This window comes from Condylura cristata, unplaced genomic scaffold (assembly GCF_000260355.1).
Source record: "Condylura cristata isolate star-nosed mole 26May11 unplaced genomic scaffold, ConCri1.0 scaffold00003, whole genome shotgun sequence".
In the NCBI taxonomy this organism is placed as follows: Eukaryota; Metazoa; Chordata; class Mammalia; order Eulipotyphla; family Talpidae; genus Condylura; species Condylura cristata.
In genome coordinates, this window is record NW_004567104.1 from 53,743,881 (window position 1) to 53,759,845 (window position 15,965).

Sequence of the window (15,965 nt, forward strand, 5' to 3'; positions counted from 1 at the left end):
TGTAAATATATTTTGAATAGACTGTACATCTCTGGCCTGTACCCCAGTTCTGTATGAATAAATAAGTCTTAAAAAAAAAAAAAAGGACAAGGTCAATATTATACATAAAGTTTTGCCATCAAATATGATTTCATGCCCATTGAAAGGGGAGAAAACTCTTATTTACATAGTTTGCTTCATCATAGAATTGCACAAATGGCACGATAAACCTGCATCTTTATGCATACATACATATAGATATACAAGTCTGACAGCATCACTGTTAATAAACACTTTGTGTCTTCTAGGAACTGGTTGTAATTATTCAATGGGAAAGCAAAAGGAGAGATTCTACATTGTACCAATCTGCAGTGTACTCGAAGTAGTCCTTGTGCCAAAAGGATAATACTAAATTCCAGATATTAACACAAGTTTATGAACATTGTGTTCGAATATAATTTTGACTGATGTGAATGTTTAAATGGTGACCAATGAGTTTTCAGATTTTTAATCACTTCATCAGTAATTGATAAACACACAGAGGACAGTCCCTGTAGAGCTGTTTAACCTTGAAATGCTATATCCTGGAGGCAAGAGTCACATTTAAAGGCTCCTTGATTTCAGTAGGAAATAGTAAGTCTTGCTTACTAAGCAGTGTCTTAAAGTAATCAGAATGATATGACCATAAGACAACTTTTGTAGCAGAAAAGATTTTGTTATTTCTAGGACTGAAAAGATTAGCAACTGACTCAAACCCCTACTTAATATGGATAAGTAAAACAAAACAAAACAGAAATCATGATTTGGTGAACAGAAGTTCAACATGAATCACTGTATTAAGTAGACATGGCCTTTCACTTAATGCCCAGACCTGCCTGTCTATTCCAAGACCCTTTTTAGAAAAACTTTAAGGATTTCGTAACAGAGCTACAAGAATGTATTTCCAGGTATTTCTCCTAAGGGACTTGAAAGCATTTATTGTGTAACTGAACTGGAGAAAAGAAATTGGGCTACTGGATACTGGATCTTAAGAGACTATAAGTTCCAGTTACTGAGAACACACACTATGATTTGAGAATCAGGTGATAAATGGAGTTCTGACCTGGGTATGTCCCTGATTTTCCACGTCTTAAATGTGAAGTTAAGGTAGAAATACAGAATGAAACAATTAGCTAAATTTATTCCAATGATCACCATAATGTAAATTTTGTGATTTATCAAATAGGGTCATTTTAAGCTACTATCTAGAAGTAACCATAATTTTTATGGAGTCTTCATAGATGAAAACATGTCCATCATTATTGTATAAATGATCATTTAAAATACTTTGTAAAATTTGATAAGACATTGCAATTTTAACTCCAAAAGTATATGTGAAGACCACTCTTTAAGGCTAATCAAATATGATTTTTTAAAGGTTTATTTTTATTTATTTATGCGTACAAGAGCTGGGTGTAGGCTAGAGGTATGAGGGTAGTATGAGGTGAGAGGATGCACCAGAGAGTGGGGAGCAGAACAGGTGTATCTACTGAAATACACTGCTGAGGGGAACAGGGAGTGAGGCAGGAGAGGTCTGTTGTGCCATGTGGGCCAGCTCCCTACCTGGGGATTGAACTCATGCTGCAGTGGCTCCACAGTGCTGAGACTTAACCCCTTGTGCCACCAGGACAGCCCTCCAAACACATGTGCTGCAAAGTTATGGCTTTAATTTAATAATTGTATCTTTTTGCTGTGTTAAAAATTATGTTCAACTAAGTGGTGGTTGTCTGGGGGGAAGGGGAGCAAGGGTGGGTAAGTAGGAAAAAGGGAACACACTTATAAAAGCTAAATTTGGACTTGGACAGATGCTGCTCAGACATGGCTTGGGCACTGTAGTAATGGGGCTGCCTACACATGCACCCACTGTCCACACATTCCGTCCATTCAGGTTCATATTCCACATAAACAAGGAGATTTTGTGAATACACATTTTCCCATCTGTTGGTGTCATTACTTGGAACAAACTCAAGTGAAGACCATAAAATGGTTCCACTTCTTGTGATCAGAAACATGGCACTAGAAGAACCTGTTGTGTTTTTCTATAAGAACTTTATTAATGTCAGGGAGAACTGAAGCCACCCTGTGGTATTAATGTAAAGAGAAATAGGTAGATTTTGTTGTTAATGTATAGTCTGAATTTGGAACTATTTTTTGCTCATTTCAAATAACAAAACTATCATTTTAACCTTTTTAATGTAGTATAATGGTACAATCAACTGCAAATTTGGAAATACTGAGGTACAGGTTTCTACATGTATTTCCAACATTCTCTTTCATCTATAGTTTCTATGTTTGGCTCATTAAGGAGACTTCTTACACAGTGTGAAATCAGCATCAGGAGCGCTAGACTCAGTATTTAAACAAAACAACCTTACTCCTTGTGGGCATATAAAATCATGCAAACAAAGTCAACTGTTTCACTCTAGGTTCCACAACCTGGGGTGAACTAAAGGAGAGGTGGGCAGAAAAACATGATGTTGCAAACTCCAGTTATAGTTTCATATCTGCACTAGTACTTGGGGCAGCCTCAATCAGAAATGTTGACAAATTTAAGTGAAAGTATTTTATGGAAGAAACCCCAGACTTACATAAGTACTCACAAACGTGCGATTCAACTATTCTCTTATTTCCTTTTCAATGTCTTCATGTTTACTACTTAACTCCAAAATTAGAACATTCAGACATATGAACAAAAATAGACTGAAATGAATACCTTGAATTCCTACAATTGAAGACATTAGAAAAATATATTTAATAAAAATGCTTCCATATATTTTAAATGGCTTGCTTAATAAAATTAGCATAATTCCAACAAAATAAAAATTAAATTAGTTCAAAAGAAATGTTTTCTCAAGAACTTGGTAAATTTTAATAACTGTGTTTTCCTAACAGAATCTTGCAAAATTTGGAGAGCAGAGTAGCTAAGTTTTGCCTGTGGTAGAGCTGTACAAACTTCCATTGAGAATAAGGATATTCAAGCTAACAATGCAGTCACCTGGGGCCTGCCTCGTGGCACAAGGGGTTAAATCTCTGCACTAGGAAGCCATCTTCAGCCACATCCACTGGAAGAGTTGGATCCCCACTCTCTTGGCCCGCTGCTCCCCTCAACAGTGTGTTTCATTCAATCTGCCTGCTCTGCTACCCACCACTCTGCCTCTGGTGAGTCCTCCTAACCCCTGGCACCTCTGGCCTATATCTCAGTTCTTGTATACATAAATAAAACTTTTTTTAAAAAAATGAATCATCTGGTCCCTGTCACATCTCAATAACAGCTTATCATACTTTTCAAGCACATTTGAATTGCTGATTCAAGAGTCACCTCTAAAGTACCTGAGTATTTGCTTAATCCCAATTTCTTAAGTTTTATAAAACTGTTGTGGAGAAACAAATGAGACTTAGTGTCTAAATTTAATTTAGCAACTTGAGATGGGTAGTTTGTCCAATGTAACTATACACTATCCATAGAGTGCACCTCTTACCTTGTATTTCCATTTTTAATATTAAGCTCATATCTGATTATAAAAAGCTATGCCACTTGGAAAATTTATAAAGATATAAAAGACTTAAATTCCCATTATCATCAACAAATGAGCTCTGGCAAAATATTGCCAATATTTTAAGATGTAATTTATACAGTTAAAATCACATTGATAAGCTTTTCATCGTGGTGTGTTCAATACCATATGATAAACATTTCCCCATGTTAGTAACAGTCTTGTGTGAAACAGGAGATAAGGCTCAGTGTGTCTCAGAAAACTTCATGATACTGGACATGAACTAGTCATTAAAGGATCCTTTACTGGAGACAGGAGACAGGTCACACACCCACACTCTAGTAGTGACTGCTAAGAAGGAAACCCAACCCAACACATACTTCAGATGAAATAAAAAGTTTCCATCACTAACTCCTTCGTTAACTATCCTTTAGGCTAGTGATATTAGCCTAATGTGAAGAGGCCACTCGCACAGGAGACTGAGTTCAGGTATGGAATGACTTCATGGAAAGAAGAACAACAGCCCTTTAATTATGCTGAGTTCAAACTGCTATTTCTCTAGGAGCAGCACACAGACCTACTCTCTGAGGCTTTCTTTTACTAAACTGCAAATACTTTAATCAATTCTTACTTGGTGCCTGCAAAATTGGAGACTCCATTACTCCTGTTTCTCAGTTTTCAAGAACCCAGACTCAGTAACAGCCTTTAATGATTTCATTTCACCTTAGGACGCTAAAATTTTTTCCTCTTGATTCCTGTAATATTGAGCATTTGTTATTTTATGAATGTGTGTATGTGCAGTGGTGTGTGTGTGAATTCTGTCTTCTTTAGAACTACACTGTTGCCGTAAAACACATTAATTGTATAAGTGAAAATCAAATTTTATTGTCCTGATTTTGATTTCTTTAATTATTGGTGAGGTTGAATATTTTTAAATGTTCATGAGCCATTATAACTGAAAAATTAATGATTCAACAAGCTAAAAAGAAACTCTTACAAAAGTATTAGCTGAATCTGATCATGCTTTTTTTTTATGCAAAAGCATTTATGTAGACCAGCCTTAAGCATTGTTTTATTCTGTATAATTCCATTTTCCCATGACAGTGTTTTATAGTAATATCTGAATCTTCAAACTCCTTTTTTATGCCTTTGTTATTAGATTAGCAACTTACTCCATTATTGTTATATTGACAGTATCATAGACAACAGCTTATTATTTATTACAAAATATCTTTCATTTCATTCAAATGGAATCCTGACAAACAAAAAATTTTATGTCCTATGCTATGAAAAAGACAAATGAATAACATTCCCTACTTATAAGTAGCTGACCATCTACTACGGTAGAAAGTCACTGAATGTGGCCAGTTGTAATCAAGGCTGGGACCAGAGCCTGAAATTAACCAGCCACAAAATTCCAAATCGAACACAACATTTACTTTGTAGTTTTAGTTTCCTCTCTTGCTTTCTCCAATATTAATGAATCCTACCTTGCTGCCTGTGGTGAAATGAGTGTTGATAAATTGAATTTGCAATGATTTAAAAGTTATATCAAAAAGGAGAGAAGAGGCAAAATTATTTGTTACCACAGAATAGACATGTGAACAGAATTCACAATTAGAATGATATTTGCATTCCCTTTATCATGTACCTTAATTTATAGATTTGTTCAATGAAAACTGGGAACTGTTCTGCCAGTCCCTACTTTCTCACAAAGCAGCAGACTCTGAATCTTCTCACCCTGCAGGTGTTACAATTAATTAAACCAGTGTTTCTATTTTGCAAGTATTATGACTGTGATAGCTAATGGTGATTAGTCTAGATAATATTGTTAGGCTCTCACTTTTCAGCTTAGGGGTATCACTTTCATTCTAAAGTGTTGATTGTTTCTTATCTAACTTTGAAAATAAGATTAGATGCTTTTAAACTGATGTCTCCTATATTGTCTAACTATGGAAATTTATATGGTAATTTAAAATCTGATAAGCTATGACTGACATAAGCCTGCATAATAAAGCAGTCATAAGCATTGACACATTGGGCAAAATTCAATCAGCTTGCCTTTGCTTGGGAAAAGTTTTGCATCATAAAAGTGAGAAGGGACATTGAATAAATTGTACACCATCTAACAGAATTGTCTTTATCCAGTTGTGTACACAACTGGAAAAGTTTATTTTGTAATTTTAAAAAGATAATGAAGAAAGTAAATGTTAATGCCATCTCCCTTTTGTTAGTATCTTTATTTAGTATTTTATTCAATAACTTTTTGAATGCTATCTTGGTAAAGCGAGACATTCTGGAAATCACTAGAAAGGATAAGTTGCCATTTTGACATGTAATAGAAGTCAGACTATTTATATTCTATTTGCATCTAGATACAAGTTTTCTACTTACTAGAAATATGACTCGATAAAATGGGTACATCAAAAGTGCCCTTCTGCCAAGGTAAAAGGAGAATTAGTATCTATCTAGTTGCTGTGTATATTACATTATATGTTATGCTAGTATAATTTGTGACAGAGTGGACACCAAAAGACATTTGGTTTCTGTGGTAGGCATTTCTGACACTGCTCACAATGGTTGCAGTCTGCTATTAGTTACAGCCTGTATCATCTAGCATTGAGTACAGGCTAGACCTAGTGACTCAACTTTAAGGAATAGAATACAGTAAACTCTACAGATGTTACTTCATTGACTAAGTCACAAAAACCACCATTGCTAGTAACTTCTTATGACATTCTCTTTCTCCCCTTCCCTTGCCTTCTATGAAGGCAAAGCATAATTCTGGAGAACCTTACAGCAAGAATTGAGAGCCTCTATCCACCATTGTATGAAAAACAACTCCTGCCAAGAACCCCTGAGAGAGCTTGGAAGTGAATCTCGACCCAGCTGTCTACTGAGGGGTTAGGGCCCAGACCAATCCCTTCATTGTAGTTTGATGAGAGACCTAGCTAGCAGCAGGGGACATAGAGAAAGAACAGAGTCAGGCTGTGCTGATTCCTGAACTACAGAAATTGTGACAGTATAAATATAAGTTACTTTTACTACTATGCTCTGGTATAGGTAACTAACACAGCTTCTTTCCTGTATTCCTTCGTCCAGTCTGAATTTGATGATCTAAAAAAATGATACATAATTCAAACCCTCTTACCTCAGAAGATCTTTATAAACTGTCAGTGTGATAATGTGTATAGAAAAACTGGACAACTGTCAAGCCCTCTATAAAAGCTATGTTTAAGCAATGAATGACTTTCATGTGATTAATATCAGCAGGTAAAAAAAAAAAAAACTAGCAATTACTGAACACTGAAGATTTCCAAACACTTTCCAAGATATTTTAGAAATATATCTAATGACTCTACCCATTCACAAGGAAGGCAACATTACACCCATCTTATAAATGTCCGGTGACTTGCAAAGGTTAGGATAACAACATTTTGGACTTCATCACCCAAATATGGCCCAATATCCATTTTCTTTTCTTCTATAAAATCCAACTTTTTTCTGACTTTTAAAAAGTGAATTTTTTCCAAAATTAATGTCTTATATTGGGTAAGTGGGTGCCTCACCAATTCTCTTTAACCAACAGGTATACAAATCCTCCAGATGTTGAGTGGATTAGTTCCCAGCTATTCCCTTCTTTAAAGAAACCCTGTACAGAGGGAAGGCATCCTGAATTTTGGGCCAACTGACAAAGGCTACGATGCAAATGCTTTAAACTGGGACCAACTATGTGTTGCAAATTCATGCTCCAACATCCCAACGGCATGAAACAAAAGCTGTTCTCCAAATAAGAACCCAACTTGCAAAGCTTTTTCTTTTTCTCTGCTTTAACCTGCATCCATTACTCAACTTCTTAGACTGCTTTCTCCCTCACTACATTGTCATAAGCCACATGTTGGTCTCATCTTTCTTCTCTAAGGAATACAACCTGTGCCAATCCTTGGCCACCCTTATTTTCTCTTTCACACATCCCTACCCTCAAATTCCATGTACACACACAGAGCAGTATGTTTACTCAAACCTTCAGCTTATAAGGACAGTGACATAGAGCTAACAAAGAACCAGCTGAGATACAGGAAAAAAAGTCAAAATTTGTGTTGTAGTTTTGCTAAAAGATTCCTGAAAAGCTCCCACCATTATGTACACTATTTACTGTGTGTTCATTGAATAAAGAATATTTTTGCTGCATTAATATATAATTTTAAACTTTGTTCATTATAACTATAGACCAAGTACAGTAAAGCACTTAGTGAGTCCTGATTTTTTAAAGATTTATTTATTTATGCATGCAGAACTGGGGTACAGGCCTGAGGTGCAGGGGCAGTGAGAGGATTCACCAGAGGCAGAGTGGGGAGCAGAACAGGCAGACTGACAAAGATCACTGCTGAGGGGAGCTGCAGACAGACAGGAGACAGAAGAAATCTGCTGCACCATGTGGATCACTTCCAGGTCTGGAGATCGAACTCACATTGAAGTTCAGTCTAGCTTGCAGTGCTGTACCCACTGTGCCAGCAGGAAGGGCCCGAGAGTCCTGATTTTTAATGACTGAGTTTTATTACGTTTAACTTGTTATAATACTGTATTTATTGCCAAACATGCCACAGTAGACCTTGAAAAATAGTATTTCACTTTACTTTCCCACTTTAAGAATTTTTAATTTTTTTTCAAGAGGACATTTTCCTTCCCAAATAAAATCTTCTCTATCTAGGACTGAACACAAAAACTGTACATGCTACCTAGTAGAACAAAATAGTTTTGATGAGTTTCTCACTGAATAAAATGGGTGGAGGAATGAGTGAGCAATGACTCACTACCAATGAAAATATAAGCCATCAGATTCTGAATAAGATGAAATATACAAATAGGTGTGTACCTTGGTACATTTGCAACCAACTTTAAGTAAAAGTAAGGGTAACATTTGAAAAAATCAGTTTTATAATAGTGTGCAGAAAAGAAATCAATGCTAGATTCTAAGTGATATCTTATCTGAAACTACAGAAAGTTCCCAAGTAAATATAATTTAAGTTTTAAATGTTAGAAAGTTAGAAGTAAAACATCTTATTTACAGTGCAAATCTTTTCCCAAAGGGCAGTGAGTGACATGACCCCTATCACAGGTTAAAAAGTCAATCTTTTCATATGAAAGAAAAATCATAAACCATAGACTTCTTGTGAGAAAGATCACATGAAAAATCTGATTTTATAAATGGAAGATCAGGGCCCTGAAAACTGATTTTCTTATCTATTTGCAAATCAGAGCTTGAAACTGAACATCTCACTACCAGTTAGAAACTACATGCCATTAAGAATGACACTATTAAAGCAGTCATTACATATGTGTGACCTCTGGACAGTCAGTAACATTTTAGATCACCTCAATTACCTCAAACCAAAGAACCCTATTCTTTGTCTTTCATATTCTGATGTCAGCTTCATTCTACTCACCCTTAACTTGTTTTAACCACTTGTACCTGGTTTAAATGATTTCTTAGTAACATCTTTTTCTTACTTAACAATGTGCCTCTCTCTTTGCACTAATTAGGAAACAGTTCATGAAGACATTTGTACTTCATGAATTTAAAAATTTTTAAATAAGAAATATAACCACATATGTGGTCTTAGTTGAAATAGATTTTAGTATAAGGCCCTCTAAATATGACATAAATACTACCTTAATAGGATAAAAAAAAAAACTTGCATGTGTTGGAAATACAAGATAATACAAGATGTACCTTCAGAGTGATCAACTCTAGTCAAGCTATAAGATCTAAAATAAATTTTTACCTTCTTGATATATTTTTTAATATGCACACACATGACCATTTGTATATATGAAAATTTATAGGTATGCACATTTAAGATATGTTATAATACAACAAATACCTAAATATCTACCACATGATATATACTAAAACATTACTGTTAATACAGACATCCCCTTTGCCCATCTCAAAAATCCATAACACTGAATTTTTTCAAACCATTTTGTAGATCTATTACAAAACATATGACCATACTTTATTCTTTCACAATGCAACTTTCAGTTCTTCTCATAATGAGTTAGAATCTGGACTTCATTTTTTTTTTTTGGCTAACCTGACTACAATGATTAATAAATTTCATATGCCAGTTCCCAGCTTTCTGTTGACTACAGATTTTATTTCATCAAGTATCCATAGGACTAATCACAATGTCTCAGTTTGTTTCCTCCAGAATGACTGACCCAAGAGGGAAAGCAAGTGGTTATTAAGAAAAACTAGTTTCTCATAACCTAAACTTGCACAAACATTCAAGAGTATCAACTACAAACTGACCACAAATACCTCCTTGCACATGATTATCAGGAGAAAATCACTTATATCCTTTTCAGAAAATTGCTACCACAAAATTTATGTCTCTCAAAAATGTTTCAGTGAAGATTTCTTTAAATTTCTTTTTGTGTAGATGAACTGGGGTGTAGGCCAGAAGTGATGGGGCAAAGTGGGGTGCAGAATAGGCAAATTTACTGAAATACACTGCTTAAGAGGGGCAGTGTGGTGAGGCAGGAGAGGTCTGCTACAGCACATGTGGGTTGGCACCCTGGCTGGGGATTGAACTCAGACTGTGGCAATGATGGCACTAAGACTGAACCCCTAGGCCACCAAAGAGGACCAGTGAAGATTTAGTAACAGTTATAATTTAAATAATAAGTGATTGCTGAAATAACCTGCTGACATCTAGTCATTTTTTTCTTATTTCCAAAGTCAGAGGCAAAAATTCATCATCCTGCAGAGTAACTGACCTTGGTCATCAGTGAGGCATAGTCATAAGCAATTTTTGGTATTTTCTTGCCCCCTTGTAACTTTGAATGGACAGAGAATAGGAGAGTCTGAGAGGGGCATGGTGAACAGGGGTTCAGTTCACTAAAGTTTGAGGATCTCACATCACCAACTAATTCACTAAAGGAGGAATATCTTGAGGTAGCTCAAGATAAAGGGAAATTGCACAGTGGTGGAGGGAGACAATTAATTGCAATTACAAAGCCAACTGCAGCAGTGACAAGTTGACCTCCCTTTTAAATTTCCTTTCGCGATGAGAGAGCCACTGGGATTCTAATGGAATATTCCATAATCCCATAGGGAGAAATGTATCTGGGTAGCATATGACTATAAATGTCAGTCAGAGGTGGGCCATTCATATCCAACTAAAGGAACAACTTGCTAATCAGTTTTAACAAATGCAGCCAGAGACTGCTCTGCTGGTGGGTGTTTGTGGTCTAACTCAGACCAAGCTCATGTATTCGAGGGCTGAGCAAAACCAAGATCAAAAAGTCAGGTAACCGGCAGAAAATATTTTTTCCAGACACTTCACCAGTTTTTGTCTGAGTTTGATTGGTTCTGTACGACAACTTGACTTCATCCTCTGAGTAGAATTTGTCCCTTCCTTTCATGCATTCCAAACTCAATGGAAACATTTGCTTTCAGAAGCGGTGACAATCCATATACCTATTTCTCGTCCTCTGAAGTAAAAAGACAGTTTCAGTGTGGCCAGTTTTCAATTAGGTCACACAATATGGGCAGGTCCATTGAACAAATAACCAAGAAAGTCCTGTTTGGAAATAATTGAATTGCTCTGTGGAATGTCTTTATTTTCCTTTATGACTGTATAAAATATATCACACTTTTGCATTTTCCCAATATTATTCCCTGGTGTTTCATTACTTGTGGCTTGAGTGACCCTCTGAACTCACACTCCCAGCACAGACATTCCTGGGCACTTGTATTCAATAGCTCATTAACATTTGACAGTCGCCACCTATTTTAGTGCTATGTTGAGAACACTCTAATAATGTTAATTGAGCAGAAGACAGTTAATATGAATTATAGAGTCAGACAAATGTGGTACAGTGAATAATTTTATAACTTTGTTTTCACACCATACCAATACCCACCCTTTATACCACCAAAACTAAAACAAAATGTTATGGTTCTATTCATTCTCCCTCAATGCATCTTTAATATTGTAATATAGCACCTTGACTCCTTGTATAGAAGTGCTAACATAGGAATTATTATGATAAAGCTGATGGCCCAACAGAACATAATTTAAAATGTGCTAGAATGATTCAGAACCTCCACTTCTCTAAAATGTGGGTTTAGGTTGCTTATAGGCATACATACACGGGCTGTGAATTTTCTCTGAAAATATCAATAATCATAAGCAACCTTATAAAGTTGTTGTCTTTGTCCTTTTGTCAAAAAGAAAATATTTTCATTCATCTGTTGCTCCCTATACCAGAAGATGTTTGTCAGTATTTATTAGCATTGTTTATGCAGCTCCATAAATCCAATATTCATTTGGTACTCTTTTGCTTGTTCCATATGGCTGTAGCAGGGAATCTTTTGCCTGGAAATTATATTACTTCCTTCTATTTTTCAGAAGGAAACTGTTTATATGACATTCATCAGCTTTATAGCCTTCCCCCCTGATTTTAGAAAGTGAAAGCATGCTCAGTATTCAGTTACACACAGAGCAGACTCATTACAGGATCGTCGATGAGCAATTTACCAAGCAGAAAGTCAAATTAGCTTTACTGGAAAGTTGAGGGTGGTGTGTTACCCTCGGTAAAGTAGCAAGTAAAATTTTCCCACAACTGGTTACATAGGAGTAATTAAAACCATTAATCTTTTTATTGATCTTTACTCCACTGCCTACTATATTTAGCAGATAAGATTCATGAGCTACTGGAGTATGTCCATTGTCACAGATCTCCATCGATAGATTTCCCCTGAAGAGAGCTCCAGGGTAAAAGAGCATTTATCTGATTTATGCCTATTATGTGGCTCATTCAGACCTGAATAAATAATTGTTATGCTTTATTAAGAAGCAATATTTGCAAACTGTAAATCCTATGAAAATTGTAACTTCTTTCATGCTACAGAAAAGAGTTCATAGTAAATGCCTTTTGAGTCTTATCTGTTCAATTTATATTTGATGGTGATTTGGTTCTACTTAATAAAATCCTATAAGCTATAGGGCTATGTATAACTTTATACTTAGATACTTTTAAAAAAGTAAATGTTTGACCTTATAGTCCATAATTATGTCTCTGAAGTGGTAATGGTCCATCACAAAAGCAAGGTTTGGTTCACAGATCACTGATACAGTTAGTTTTAATAGATGCTTAGGTACCATTAGAATCTTTTCTACCCATTTGACTGTCATAAAAGCTAGACCCATGTGTCCAACTTAGGCTATTATTTCTATGGGTATTTGCTCCTTTCTACTATGAACAATTAGTGTGTTAGAAGATTGTATATCATCGACCAGTGACCTTCACCAATCAGGAACTATTTAAAATTAGGAATGTGGTAGCTATTCTGAATATGTATTGCAGTAAGTAAAGTGTTAAGATTTGTAGATATTTCACTCCAGCTGCCCATGGGAAGAAGTAGTCAATACAAGTCTTAGTATTTGCTATTATTAACAGCTGCAATCTCACAAACTTAATAGTGAGGATCCATACCCAGTAAATACTGGTTAATTTCCATGTTTATATGAAACTAGTCTGTTATGAAAACTACTATCATGTTACACTAATGCAGAAGTATTACAATATATGTAGTCAACAATTGTCATTTGAAGTTTGTCAGTGTCTATACAACCACAATATGCAGGAAATGCACTCAAGTTTCACATTTATGAGAGTCAAGAACACCCTTCCCTATACAGTAAAAACAGAAGTTAAAAGGCTTTGCTGGAAAATAACCAGTTCATGTGAGAAAATCTTCAAAAGTGAACAAAATAATGCAATGATATTACTGGAGGCAGGTACAAAGCTCATCATTTCAGCTACCCCTTCAACAACCTGCAATCTCTTATTTCTTCTGAAATTAACCAGAGACCATCTTTTTATTATTATTAATAATCATGTCTGATACACCTTGTCCTATGTGTTCATGCAAATATGTATATAATGTCATAACTCTTGCTTTATGAATTCTCTTAATTAATATTATTTCCCCTTAAACAGACTAATATTAATGATTTTACCCATTTTGGACCTCAGAGTTCAAATCTCAAAAGCCATAATTCCAGAGCTAGACATATGACTTATTTTTCATAAATATGTTTAATATGCCTTACTATTTCACAAAAATTGTTAGCTTCTGAACCTAACAGTCCACTGTTTAAAATTTTCCCCATTAATGTACTTTATACATTGTCAGGAAAGTTTATTACATATTGTTATAAAATATAACTAAGCAAATGAACATAATTCTATTTATCCTCCATTTACACAGCAACCAACATTTGTAGCCCTTATTAAATAGTACTTCATAGTTTGATTTTTGCAGTATTATACATAGTACTCTCATTTCTAAAACTTTATATGTGTGAATCATCTTTCTAGATGATAAAATTCATTCACTCAATAGCCATCTATTAAGTATGAACCATGTGATATTAGGAATTTGCTAATTAATGAAATACACATGAATTTTTCCTTTAGTTAGTTTCTCTATGAGAAGTAGATAATAAATCACATGAGAAGGGCGAGTTAAAAATATATGGAATGCACAGTGAGAGAAAAACAGAATAACCACGGGAAGGAATAATAAGAAAAGTTCTTAAAAATTATGACAAGATATCTCAAAGATTGACATATTGAAAATGAGTTAGGAGTTTATAAGGAAATTAGCTCTGTATAGGATAGAGAGGAATGTGAGTAAATACTGGAGGAAGAGAGAGAATAGAACATGTGACAGTGTATAATCAAAAAATTGGAGCTTATTAAATGTTGACAGGAAGTCCATCTAGCCAAGTTGTGCAGACTATAGAAAAATGGCAAAAACAGGACATTAGTGAACTGGTCAGACATATGATGTATGATTTAGTTCTGGACGGAGAGATTGTAATTTATCCTGAAGAAAGTAGGTTGAAAGGTTTAAGTCTAAGAAATGACATAATTGATGTATTTGATTAAGCTGGAAAATATGCAGATAAGTTGAAGTTTTGAAATCGGAGTCAAGAAGAGCAGGTAGGGTATAAGCAATGAGGTTTAGGCTACAGTGGTAGCAAAAGAGAACTGGGTAGACATCTACTCGTACATTTTTGTGATAGAAACTGTATGACTTTGCTAACAGTCTAGAATTAGTTAAAGAAAAGGTTTTCAAGGGTTCCATGTTCCTGATATATAGTAATTTTAAGCATTTTGAATAAAATGCAGTTAGTTTGGCTTCTTGGTACTCTCTCTATAAAGGTCTCTCTCCCTATCTCTATCTCCACTCTTTTCCTCCCCTCATCTATCTGTAGAAAGTTCAAAAAACTTTGGAAAATAATATGATCTAAATATACTAAAAACCTTTCAGGTATAACTGGGATAGCTCAATAAATTATGGATTATTTTGTCTTTCTGTTCCAAGAGAATCCAGACTGTCATGAAGAGCTTACTTTCCCAGCAGCCTACTCAAGCAAGACTTATCTTCTGCCCACAATCCTGACGCCCTGCTAGCTGACCACAATTACCCTTTACAGACTAAACATTCTTGTTTGTCTAACAATAACAAATTCAACTCTGAATTTCTTATGATACTGTTACCATATTATGTTACCAACTACTCTTATGTTTTCCTGCTAATCTACCTAAACCCTAGATATCACATTTTAGCGCTCTGTAGTAATCATATTGACTTCTACGCCAGTGCAGACACTCTTTTGTATGCTGGCCAGTCAGTTCCTTTATTCTCCTTGAGTATACTTCAGTATTCTTCAGTAGGTTAATCATTCCAATGAGAATAGTCTTTATCCTCATATATTTTGTTGTAACTGCACCTTAATCTCAATTTAATGTATCCTTCTTTCTCAAGAGACACCGTATAAATGCTAATTTTCTGAGTTTTATAGCTATTTTTGTGATTATATAGATTAAAATTCTAATTCATAAAGTATTTGATATTGATGGAGTTTGATTTCCCCAAACTACTTTCAGATGGTTAGGGGAAAAGAGTTTTAACTGTACAGTATTTCCAAATATTTTGTAGATGTGAGGAGGTTCAAAATTTTAAAAAATAACATATAAATGTTATAAAAATAACCAATGTTTTCATAGATGAATTCTCAAAGTAATTTACAACCTATAATCAATCACCAAGGAAATGACGCAACCACTGACTAGAAAGTCAGGCAGCTAGAAAACACAGGTGCAACGATCAACTCATAATGAGGGAGACTTTGAAGTAACCCTCTGCTACAATCTAAGTCAGGATTTCAACACTTCCTATACAGTAAAACCGCTAATTTATCGCAACCCCAACTACTTCTCAACTTTTATCTTAGTTGCCCTTGAGACTTCCTGCATGATAGCAAGCAGTACATTTCACAAACTGCAAAATACAAAGTAGTAGGGTGCCATCCAAGTGCTTCCCAGGTATATCACACACAGAGGACAGAAGAAAACCAAATACCAAAT